Source organism: Episyrphus balteatus, chromosome 2 (genome assembly GCF_945859705.1).
Source record: "Episyrphus balteatus chromosome 2, idEpiBalt1.1, whole genome shotgun sequence".
Taxonomy (NCBI): Eukaryota; Metazoa; Arthropoda; class Insecta; order Diptera; family Syrphidae; genus Episyrphus; species Episyrphus balteatus.
Window position 1 is genome coordinate 96,201,891 of NC_079135.1, and position 12,008 is coordinate 96,213,898.

At 28.6% G+C, this 12,008-nt stretch overlaps 1 protein-coding gene across 2 annotated transcripts in view; it reads left to right on the forward strand.

Moving 5' to 3' along the window:
- Positions 1-12,008, forward strand: part of LOC129912154 (protein-tyrosine sulfotransferase) — a 107,736-nt gene that overhangs the window by 50,117 nt on the left and 45,611 nt on the right. The window lies entirely within an intron of this gene.

Below are 12,008 nucleotides of genomic sequence, written 5' to 3' on the forward strand. Positions count from 1 at the left end.
ACCTTAAGATACATATATTGTAGATTTTTGAATGTAAATTCGTGGATATCGTATTCAATATGAAAGGATATTTAATTATCTACGTTTCCAGTTAGCATATATTTTAATGAAGTTAATAAAAGTTATGTGTTTTTATAGCAATTACAAAATGTAACAGGTGTGACATATTTTTGTAACGGGTGTGACACGGTAAAATTTTTTTTAAATTTATATAAAATTAAAAAAAAAAATTAATTGCTTCAATTTCAAATATTTAAGCACTATTTACACAGTAAATAAGTTATTAGGGTTAGAATCTCAGTATATGTACATCAGAATAATTGACTTGAAATTTTTTTGAGCAAATTGTTTCAATTCTGTATAAAAATGCGCGTTTTCCATCAATAAGTCTATTCTAGGGTTATGTTAATTTTTCCTATCTTTTTTTACAAAATTTCAAATTTTTTTTATATTGAGGTAGGTATGTAAAAAAATTAAATTAATGTGAAATTATTAAAGTTAAATGTATAAGTATTTAATAGTAGATATCATTAAGATTTTTATATTTCCACTTTCATTTTTTGCCTATTTTTACTTTGATGACAGCAGGCAGCTGTTGTGAGGTTAAATAGTCAACATTTTTTTTAAGGAAGTTGACGAATATTTGATAGACACAATTTGATTTAAATTTTAATTTTAAATTTGCAATAACGATTTTCTTAATGCAAAACATTTTTAACCTTAATTGCATGATTTTATTTTTTGTATTTTGCACTAAGAAAATGTTATGTAAATAAAAAAAAAATCTAAATAAGAAAAACTCAGTACTTTTTAGATCATTTATTTATTTACTACTTTATCTCAAAGGACTTAACCTTTTTTCAATGGTTTTTTTTAATCAAAAACCAATAGTAATTAATACTTTTTTTTTTGTATGTGTTTCACGTTTCACCACGTTTTCAATAACTTTTTTCCAAAGTGCCAAATAGCTAATTGCTTTCAAAGTTTTGAAAAAAAAAATAAAAAAAAAACAATTTTGTTCAACATCAATAAATTTGACATAATAAACCTATCTCTCTATTTTTTATTTCAAATAAATAAAACCAAAAATAATCTAACATGCAATTCAGTTGTGAATAATAATGATTTTTATTTTCAAGCGGAAATACCCAACCCATATTTTTCTATGTGGTATAGCCGCACCTGATTTGAAGATAAATATAGAAAATTCAGGAAAAGCACCCATATACACTGTTGGCATTCACAAATAATTGTTTGGTTTTCGTTAAGGCCAAAATGCACGGACATGGTAGTGGGTTATATAGATAGTTTATATGCCAGGATGCACCAACCCAGAACCAGCATAGGTAGTCATGATGATGATCTAACAAATAACCACATTTTTGTGAACTCGGAGGAATATATTGCGTTGTTGGCAAAAATTCAAAGCTTGTTCAGGATTTATTTGATAACCTGCTTTTTGGAAATATTTCTCAACCGGAAATATCAACTATTTGTTTAAAAATTAGTTTTTCGAATAAAGTTTTTTTTTTGTGGTTTAGTTTTGGGTTTTTGTTTTGATTTGATTTGTGTTTTCTAAATAAATGTGTGCATGATGTCATGCCAAAAAACTAAAATAGTAGTGTGTTCAATAGGCACGTTCCATAAGGACTTTTATGTTGAATAAAATATTGTTTGTTTGATAAGGGTCGACAAAAAAAACTATACCTACCTTTGATTGGTTATTGAAAAGTAGTTTCTGTTTACTTTTTTTTTAAACAATTTAGGTTGTATGAAAAGAGGGAACATTTTTACAAAATGTTTTTAATTTTTCGTACTCAATTGGGTCAAATTTTTTTAGTTTTAATAGTTAGTTTTTTGACAGTTTTATCGGGAAATTTAAAGAAGAGTTTTGAAATTGTCAGTATTCATAGAATTTGAAGTGTTTTTTTTTTCGATAGTTTACTTTATCATATGTTTTCTGTTTTTTAACTGTATATAAATTCCTATCGATTGTAAAACAAAAGTATATCGATGAATGAATGTTTATTTTTTGGGATAATTGATGGTTGGTGGTGGTATGGTGTATCTTATAGAAAAATTGAAAAATATAGGTAAGGAAAGTGTAGGCAAGACCGCCCAGTAAAAATCACGTTTTTTGAGTTTTATAACGACAATATTTCAAAAACTAAGGCCAATACACTTTTCTGACTTCGGATTCAAAATCAGCACCCCAAAAATAGTCAGAAAAGTATATTTTGGTTCTTCTGCCAAAAAAAGTTGAATTTTTTTGAGCAGTGTATTATCATTGTAGCCAACCAAAATATTGAATTCGTCACGTTATAACTGAAATAATTTTGGACTTATTTATCTTTATAGGCTTAATATACCTACCAAAATGTAGGAAATTTAGAGTTGTATCAATGTTATAATTAGAACTTTTTCGATCAGATGAACCTAAACTGAAAAAAAAAAAAAATTAAAAACTTACGATCATCTCCAAAAATTTTACATGTTTTTGTCTATAACTTTTTGTAGGGCAACATTAAAAAAAAAATCATTTAATAAAAAAATTTTAGAATACGTTTTTCTACAAAACAAGGCAAACAAATCCGTTCAACAGGAGCCGAGAAAATCACAAAAACGCATTTTTCAAAATGGTGGCCAAACCACATGTTTTTGGGACAAAAAAAATATTTTTTTATGTTCGTCTCAATGCACCTCTTTATATGAAATATCAAATTCAAATCCTTTCCAAAAATTCTCAGATAATTCCCTAATGCCTGTAGTATAAGCTTTTTGAAAAAGTTAGGTAAAGGTGACCTTCTATTTTTTAGCTAACAGAGATTCCATTTTTATATCTGATGTTCTGCATTATTTTTTTTTTTTTTTAATTTATCTTTATGACTCCCTCTTTCACAGAAAATACTTTTGAATATTCACTTTCTATTGTTAAAAAAGGAAAACTTAAAAATTTTAATTTTTTAAGTACCTATATTAAAAATATAACTGACTTTTCACATGAACGATAACAATTTGAAGAAAAATCACAAAATTTACCGTTACTCTTCGATGACTCACCTGAACTTGATAAAACTTACAGACGTGATCGATCATTTCAAAAGGCACCTTTTTTAAATTGCAAGTGCTGCCAATTTTACTTCTATTCATACAACATAGTAGAAAAATGGTCTTGCTCCCATAGGCGGTCTTGGCCCCACTTTCCCTATATATATTTTTTTTTATATATTAACACTTGCTTTATAAGTCTTTCAAATGCGAAAATGGTTTTTATTTTTAAGATCTTTAAGCTTTTTGAAGGTTTTGAATGAACAACAACAACTTGTGTGTTTTACCACCAAGCTTTCAAATATACAGTTGAAACTCGATTAACCGGGATGGTCGGGACCGAGCCCATTACGGATAATCGAAAATCCCGGATAATAGAATTTTTTTCAAGAAAAAATTTATATGTTTTTAAGTTTTTATTAAAAAATTTATTAAAAAAAAAAAAGAAAACAATTAAAAAATTATTCCATAAACCTAAAAATTCATATTTTTGTTTGAACATACATTACAATATCACGAGATTAATTACGAGTGTTATGAACTTTAAGGAAAATTAAAAAATTGTTGCATGTTTAGGTTTTTTTTTATTGCCACCGGGCTTAACTGGACAAAAAAAGCGCAGTCAGGGCTAAGCAATTTACATGTTAAATGCAGCAACACCTTAGCTCCTTGGGTCTAGTTGTTAAGCCCGATGATATCCCTGGGCTTAAAGGTAGAACTATAATTGACTGAAGCGTCCGATTCAACGGAGGGGAACAGCGCTTCCAACCGCACTCGACGGATGAAAACTTAAAATTCAAAGAAAACAACAACAAAAACGTAGGATTTGACATAAGCTTCCGACTGCTTCCTCCAATTATAATTCTGGGTTAACTTTTTAAACAGTTTTAAGTTTGTGGTACTAAACTAATTTTTTCATAAATTGTTTAGAATTGGTTTACAAACGGGAAAACTGACGTTTGAAATGACGAAATTTATTTAACTAGTTTTGCTAGCATACATTTTTGTGGGAAACCGACGAAGTTACGAATACCAGAGTTACGGGCGACAGAGTTACGAGCGTCAAAGTTACGCGAAACCGAAGTTACGAAAAACTAGAGTTACGAATTCTAAAGTTATGTTAAGCTATGACATGTGATTTTTGGGTTGGCAACAATTGCGAGGAACGATATGGAATTATGGAAATACAAACAAGAGATTAACATTTTTCTCATTGGTCAGAACTAAATGAGTAAATCGAAAATGGGTGTTATTTATTCTTGTAAAATGTTGATTGGATAGGTATAGATATACATATATGGTTTTGTTTTTGTGAGAAGATCGCAAAAACGTTGAAATAGAAAAAAAACATAAGTATACTTATGTAAGTTTGGGGGACATAATTGAAATTAACTTCTTATTTGTCCAACTAATATTGCACCTACGTATCAATGTTCTCTTATTTATGTTTCCATAATTCCATATCGTTCCTCGTAATTGTTGCCAACCCAAAAATCACATGTCATAGCTTAACATAACTTTAGAATTCGTAAATCTAGTTTTTCGTAACTTCGGTTTCGCGTAACTTTGACGCTCGTAACTCTGTCGCCCGTAACTCTGTTATTCGTAACTCCGTTACCATTTCCATTTTTCTATCTCTTTGTAAAACATACAAGAAAAATACAAGAAAACCCGAAAGCGATAAATATGAAAACTCTAAATTTTCTTTGTGTCTGCTGATTTCGGAACATTCAATAAGCAGTGCTGCCAAGATTTCCGGTTAAGCCCCGAGGCGTTTGTTTTCGTCCAGCTAAGCCCGGTGGTAATAAAAAACACACCTATTGTGTGACAGGGGATTTTACCCGTTGCTTTTCTTCAATTGAATTAATGTGAATGCGGTCAACTAGCAGTAAATCCTGATATGATGTCCAGAATAATTCTACTTTTCAAAAAAAAAAAAAAAAAAAAAATAAGAAAATAAGACTCTCTACAAAAAAAATTTAAAATATTTTCTTTATTTTTGAGTTCTGATTTTGTATTTTTTAGTTAAATTTTCTTCTTTCCTGTTCTCATATTACGGATAGTAGAGGTAGAGTTTATTACGGATAATAGAGTTTAAATAAATAAATTTTGTTTATTGTCGAGAAAGAATTTCAAATATTTTCATCACGGATAATAGAGCGTCCCGCTTAATCGAATCCCGGATAATCGAGTTTCAACTGTATTTGACGCACAACACTTACATGTACAGCAAAAAAAATTTTCTCTTTCAACTTCAAGTTAAGGAAGAAATAAGAACATGAAATTGAAAAAAATCGATATAAATTGTATTTCAGTGATGGTATTTTTTTTTTATTTATCGGTTTTGTATAAGTACTTAAAAGTGTTGATTTATGATTTTATATAAGTTAAGCAGCTATTAGTTTTAAATTTTTTTTTTTTTTATTAACTTCTCATAAAACCTTTTTTTAATGTGATTTTCTCAAAAATAATTGAAACGATTTACTTTATTTTAACAACATTTTGTAAACAAAACCATTTATAGGTATAGTTTTTATAAAAATCTAAAATAAAATTTTGAAAAACCTAATTTTCGAATTTAAAAAAAAAATTGATATTTTATTTTGAAAAAATCAAATTGAATTAAATTGTTTTTGTGTTTTGAAATTTTGATTTATTAATAGCTACAAAATAGCATACCAACTTTATTTAACAAATTTTTTACCAAAACAAAAATTAGTTTTTTTAAAAAAACATCTCAAACGATTTTGAATTTTTTTTTTCTAATAAAAGGAGTCAAATTGTAAATTTCTTTTTCGACCTCAAATTCATAAACACCAAATTTTTTTTATTTATTTTTTTTTTTTTTAATTCATATACAATTACCAGATTGGTATAAAAAGGTAACTTGAACTCTTAGAAGGATAGTGACTTTCATGTAAATTATACTTTTTTCTACATCGAATTTGATCTCGAAACACTATTTTGTATTAAAAATCCTTTTCAACAAAGATATCCATTCAATTCTAAAAAAAAGAGATCACACTCAGACAGAACTTGTCAGGTAACATTTTAATATAGGTATGTATAAACCTCCGATTTTCATATTCGCCTTTGCACAAAAATTTCTCTCCGCCTATAAAGATAAATAAACTCCAATTAAATTTATACCCCATTTTATTCTGTTAATAAAAGTTATTACCACTAAGAGAATCTGATCAAAAAATATCATAAAATATTTCTGATGGTTGGCTACTGAAAACCACCATTCACTTAAAGGTACATATGTAATTAAAAAATAAAATTGCCCTAACTACAGGATATTGCAGCTTAAGTAGCTAAAGTGGTGTAATTTAAAATTCATATATACCAATTTAAAAAAATACCTCATTATTTATTAAGTTTTTCAAAAAAAAAAAAAACAGTTTGCGGTTAACATTTTACAACGAAAAACCATTAAAATTGTATAATTTTCTACAAGTGAATCAACAAAAATTAAAAAAAAAGAGGTTATTTAATTTTATATATATTTTGAACATCCGATTGCTTACATCCTCATAACTCATTGTTTGACAGTCCGTAAAAACATTGCTAAAACGAAGCAAAAAAAAAAAAAACATCCTTCATAAATGATAGATAGGTACATCTTTATCTATACTAAATCTATATCTATATATACTATTTAATTATAACGTAGTGGAAATTTCATTTCCTGTACAAACTATACACCGGATCCAGATTAATGAAATAACTTTTTACATCCGGCAGCCGAATTGAACAAAAATAAACAACTTTCCACCTTCTCTCGCACCCTGTATCAATCTCCAACATTATTTTGGTACACGAAAAAAACCTTTATAGGTAAAGGACATTGGTACCTATATCACAAAAATAAAAATACAATACCTACATATCATTCCCAATACACAATCTCACACCAGTCCGAATATACTAGCATCCCTAACTATAACCACTGAAAGTCATCATAGCCAGAGCATCAAAATAAATATATGGTCCTTTTCATCGAAATGTCCTGACAAAGTTGGATAACAATCGGTCACGCCAGGTGGGCGAGCATCATAAATTTATATGTTTTGTTGTTTTGTGTATGATGACAAAGGACCTCCCTTTCGTCCATCCACTCACACCCACATCCACAATAGGCTGTCAATCGAGATCACATACTCTTCGGTACACCTATGTATATATAAGGTATCAGCAGGCCAAAACCAATGCCACCGCACACGCAGTTTATACCCACAAAGCTAACGCAAGCGGCCACAGGACATCAGAGGCCACCAAAAATGAAATATCAGCGCACTCACAAGTCACAACCACATCATTATTCTCTGGAAAAATTGCAAATAATTTTTTCATGTTTTTTTTTTTTTTTTTGAAAAAAAAAAACAAAATTTTGAAATGTAGCTTTGTCATTCAGGGGCCAGTGAGAGAGTAGATAGAAATTATTATCCTTGCTATATGAAATGGAATTTGGTATAATTTTCTATGAAAAAACCACCTTCATATCGAAATAAAAAAAAATTAGATTAGTTTTTTTGTGTGTTTGATATATTTCGAAACAATGAAGAGTTGTTGAAAAGGTGGTAGTGGTGTAGTTGTTGATTGCTTTTTGTGCATTTGAATTTTTCGATTTGATTTTTTGGCTTTGGTCAAAAATATGTCAGTCAAATGTTTCAGAGTGACCGCAATTGAAAATTGAAATATTTTTATCGTGGTTGCATGTGTGGAATTGATATCAAACGTTTCATCCATCTGATGCAACTTAATTAATACAAGAATTTAAGAAATTTAATATTGAATATAATGCAGGACCTAAGGAATTTTTATTGGAAAAAAGTATACCTAGGTATATCAATATTCTTCGAAAATACAGAAAACTTTTTATTTTGCTTAAAATATATATTTTTTATTAAAAATTGAGCAATAAATATTAATTAAGAAAAAAATCAGTTGTTCATTTAAAAGTCAATATGTAAGTGAAGTTGAAAATCAATCATAATTGAAAATAAAAAAAAATATAAAATAATATTTTAAATTGATCTTCTTAAATTCACATTATCAAATGCAAATTTAAATTTTAATATATTTTATTTTGGGTTTTAAATATGGGTACTGCCAAGTTCTCAAACTACATTGCCACTACACCTTTATTTACATGAATTACTTCAGGCCATTTTCGACCCCTCTTTTTATAATAATAACGACATCGATTTTTCAATGAAATACATAAATCAATTTGTAGGTATACTGTTTTTGGGCATCAATTTAATTTGAGAAGTTGTTTTTCTAAAAAAAATATACAAAAGTATCCTTTTAAAGTAGAAAATAAAGTTTAGAAAACTTGTATGAAAAATAAAGCTTTTGTTTTAAAATTACATCTTTAGATCTCCAAACGCATCAGTATGTCATTTAATTAGTTGTACCTTTACCAAAGAGTTTTTAGATTTTTTTTCAATTGTTACAGTCGTTTTTTTAAATAACAGCATTTAAAAAAAAAATATATATATACAAATACACTTTACCGGCACATAATAATATAAAATGCACGACTGGGTCGCACGAACTTGCTCTTAGAGTTAAAGTTGCTTAAATTTTTAAGACTTTTTATATAGAAATTTGAAAAATGTACTATATAGGTAAAAAAAATTAAATTTAATTCGTTTTTTTTAAAAATAAAATAAACTCTGAAAAGAAATTGCCATCCAAAACAATTATGCAGTTTTGATTGACATATTAAGATGCATTTTTAGAAAAAAAATTTTCAAAATCGTTAGAGCCGTTTTTTAAAAAACTAATTTTTTATAAATAAATTTTTTGGAAAAAAAGTTTTAAGATAAAATTGGTACGCCATTTTGTAGAAATCACTAATCAACATCTAAACACAAAATTTCAAAAACTTGACTTTTCAAAAAAAAAAAAAAAAAAAAATTTTAAATTTAATTTTGGGCTTATATTGAAATTATATTAATGCTTCTTCACAAAAAGTTTCGTTGAAATCGAATAAGCAGTTTCGGAGATAATCGGATTTGAAAAAAAAGGTTCTATGGCAGGTACCGTTAATAATGATTTTCAAAAAAAAATTTGTTTATTAGAAGTTAGACCTTGTCTTTAAACTTATATTTGAATTTTTTAAACAAAATCGTTGGAGCCGTTTTTGAGCAATTTCAATTTTACTAAAATCGGTATATGACAAGTACCATTATTTTTGGTCCAAAAAAATTAATTCCAAAAACCCCTCTGTAGAGTCGCCAAATAATGCTACATACCAAGTTTGACATCAATCGGTTCATCCGTTTAGGCTGTAGCTTTGTTTACAGACAGACAGACGGACAGACTGACAGACGGACTTCCGGGACCCACTTTTTTGGCATTCTCTACCATATTGTAATGTCATGGAAAAATGCTATTTCAAATTTTTTTTTTTGTACGTTTCAAATAAAAATTCATGGACCTGTTTTCAAAAAATTAATTTTTCAAAAATAAAAAGTTGAAATAATTTAAAAAAATTTAAAAAATTTTAACACATACTTAAACGCTTCTGTATAAAAATTATCGTTGAAATTAGTTTTGTCATTTTGCTGAAAGTTAGAAATCAAGAGAAAAGTTTTCTGACAGGTACTTAATAATGGTAAAATAATATAATTTAGATAATATTTTCCCATACAAATGTTTAGTTTGTAAAGGGATTTAAGTACTTAGAAAATCCAAAATGACGTTTGAAAAATTTTAAGTTTTGTAAAATCGGGGTAGACTCCTCAAATAAATTAAAAATCAGTTATACCAAGACCATTTTTATAGCGTATTTAATATACCTACTTTCTGTGCTGCAAAAATGCGTCGATTGTGATCCAAGAAAGTATGAAAGTATAAAGTATGAAAGTAAACTTTTTCATTGTTCTGTCACATTCTTTTCGCGGTTTTCATAATTTGCTTCGAAAGCAAAGAACCGAGTTTTAACTAACTCGATTTTTTTTATATAACACTGATGGAAAAAATGCCTTAAAATTAAAAATTTTTCAAAGAAATAAAAACTTTAATTCATTTTGAATTTATCTACTGAATTTTTTTTTGTAAAATACCTACCTAGTTAGAGCTTTTTTTTATTTAGGTAACATAAAAATGTTCAAATATATTTCTAAAAAAATTTTGACATTTATGTTAAGAAAAATAAAATTCCAGAATTCATTTTGGAAAATGTTGCCGAATTTTGGTACAACGATTACTATATAACGCTTTTAAATTAAGAAATCGGTTATATAAGAGGTACCGTTCCTTTCAGCTCAAAAATATATTTTGGTTCAAAGATATGACAATATTGGCAGAATTATCGTAGGTAAATATCTTTATCGAAATGTTAGTTTTTCCAACCTAAAAAAAAATCAAATTCCGATCTAAGGAATCACCAAAAACCCAAAGCTACCAATTCAAAGTTGTTGTCAAAAACAAATGTTCCTGAACTAAAATCTCTATTACCAACTTATTATTAGTCCATATAAAAATTTAATTCCCAGAAAAAAAAAACTATACGAACTTTTTTCTATTTCTTCAGAACCTGTTGAAAATTTCCCAACAATTTTACAAACTCCTAATTTAAAATCCACAAACTTCGAAAAAAGTTTAAAGAAAACTTGCAAAAAAAAAACAACAAATCCACAACACAACTAATGTCTGTTTCTGAAAGTTTATATATTTTTGTTTCTCCATAAAAATTTTTCCTTCGTCCGAAATGCGTTCATATCCAATTTATTTATCCAAAAAATCTTGTTTAATTATCCTTTGGATAAGGAACCCATTGAGCAATTGGTTCAGTGTAAGCTCCTTGACCGCCATAACCTGAAGATGATGGAGAGCATGGAACTGGAGCTAATTGAGGTTGGCAACTAAACAAATAGCTCTTTGGGCATGGAGGAAGATGTACTGGAGCTGCAGCTGGTGCACCACCTCCATACGACCTGGCTGCCTTTCGAATTCTCAATGAATCCAAATTGTCAGCAGCTGCTGATGCTTCACCAGCAACTTGTTGCTCAACATTTTGTGGTTCTAATTCACTTACAGCTGCACTGACAACAACTCCTGCTGAACAAACAGCAACGACCAGAACTAATCCAACAAAGAATTTCATATTTTTTTTGTTTTTGTTTTTATGAAGAAACGTGAACGTTGGCTAATAGCAAACTGATGTTGACCAACTGTTCTAGTGGCATATTTATTTGTGTTGCAAAAGTGCATTATCAACATTTCTCAGTAAAAAAAATATAAAAAAAAAATAATTCTTGTTTCAGCAAAATTTCAAAAACACCCGGAAAGTTCTTAATCAAATCGGTGTCAGTGGGTCTAGGCATGTAACCTTTGTCAACACAAAAAAATGATTATTGTTTTCGTTTTGGGAATTGGAATTCCAATTTGGGGCCGGGTAATAGTCATCCGGTCAGTAAGAATGTGTGAAACAAATGACCCCAATTAGTAGGCAATGGACTTTTCTTGTACGTTTTAACTTAATTCTCTCGGACCAATATGCTTCCACTTCCGACTATACCCACACAATTAATTGCAAAGATTAGTTAGAACTGCATTATTAATTCAATTATGTTCACTTTGGGCTGAGGGGGGGGGGGGGGGGGGGGGGGATTTATATAATTTAAGGGATACCATTAAGGGTTGTTAATAGGAGCTGTCAGTGTCAGTTGCTGAGGATTAACTATTCTCATGTCTTAATCATAGTTAAGTTCCAGACAAATTGAATTAATTAATATTGAAACTTGTGCCTGCTGGGGCATAAACATACAAATACAAAAATATACTCCCACTAGCAAGGAATGCGGAAGGGATGAAAAAGCTTAAAGGGTTTAAGTTTTTTTTTTTTTTTTCTATCAAAATAATGGCGGTGGTTGTGTTTTTGTTTGTTGTTTTGTTTATTGGAAATCAAAAAATCTATAATCAAGCAAATATTAACTCAAAAA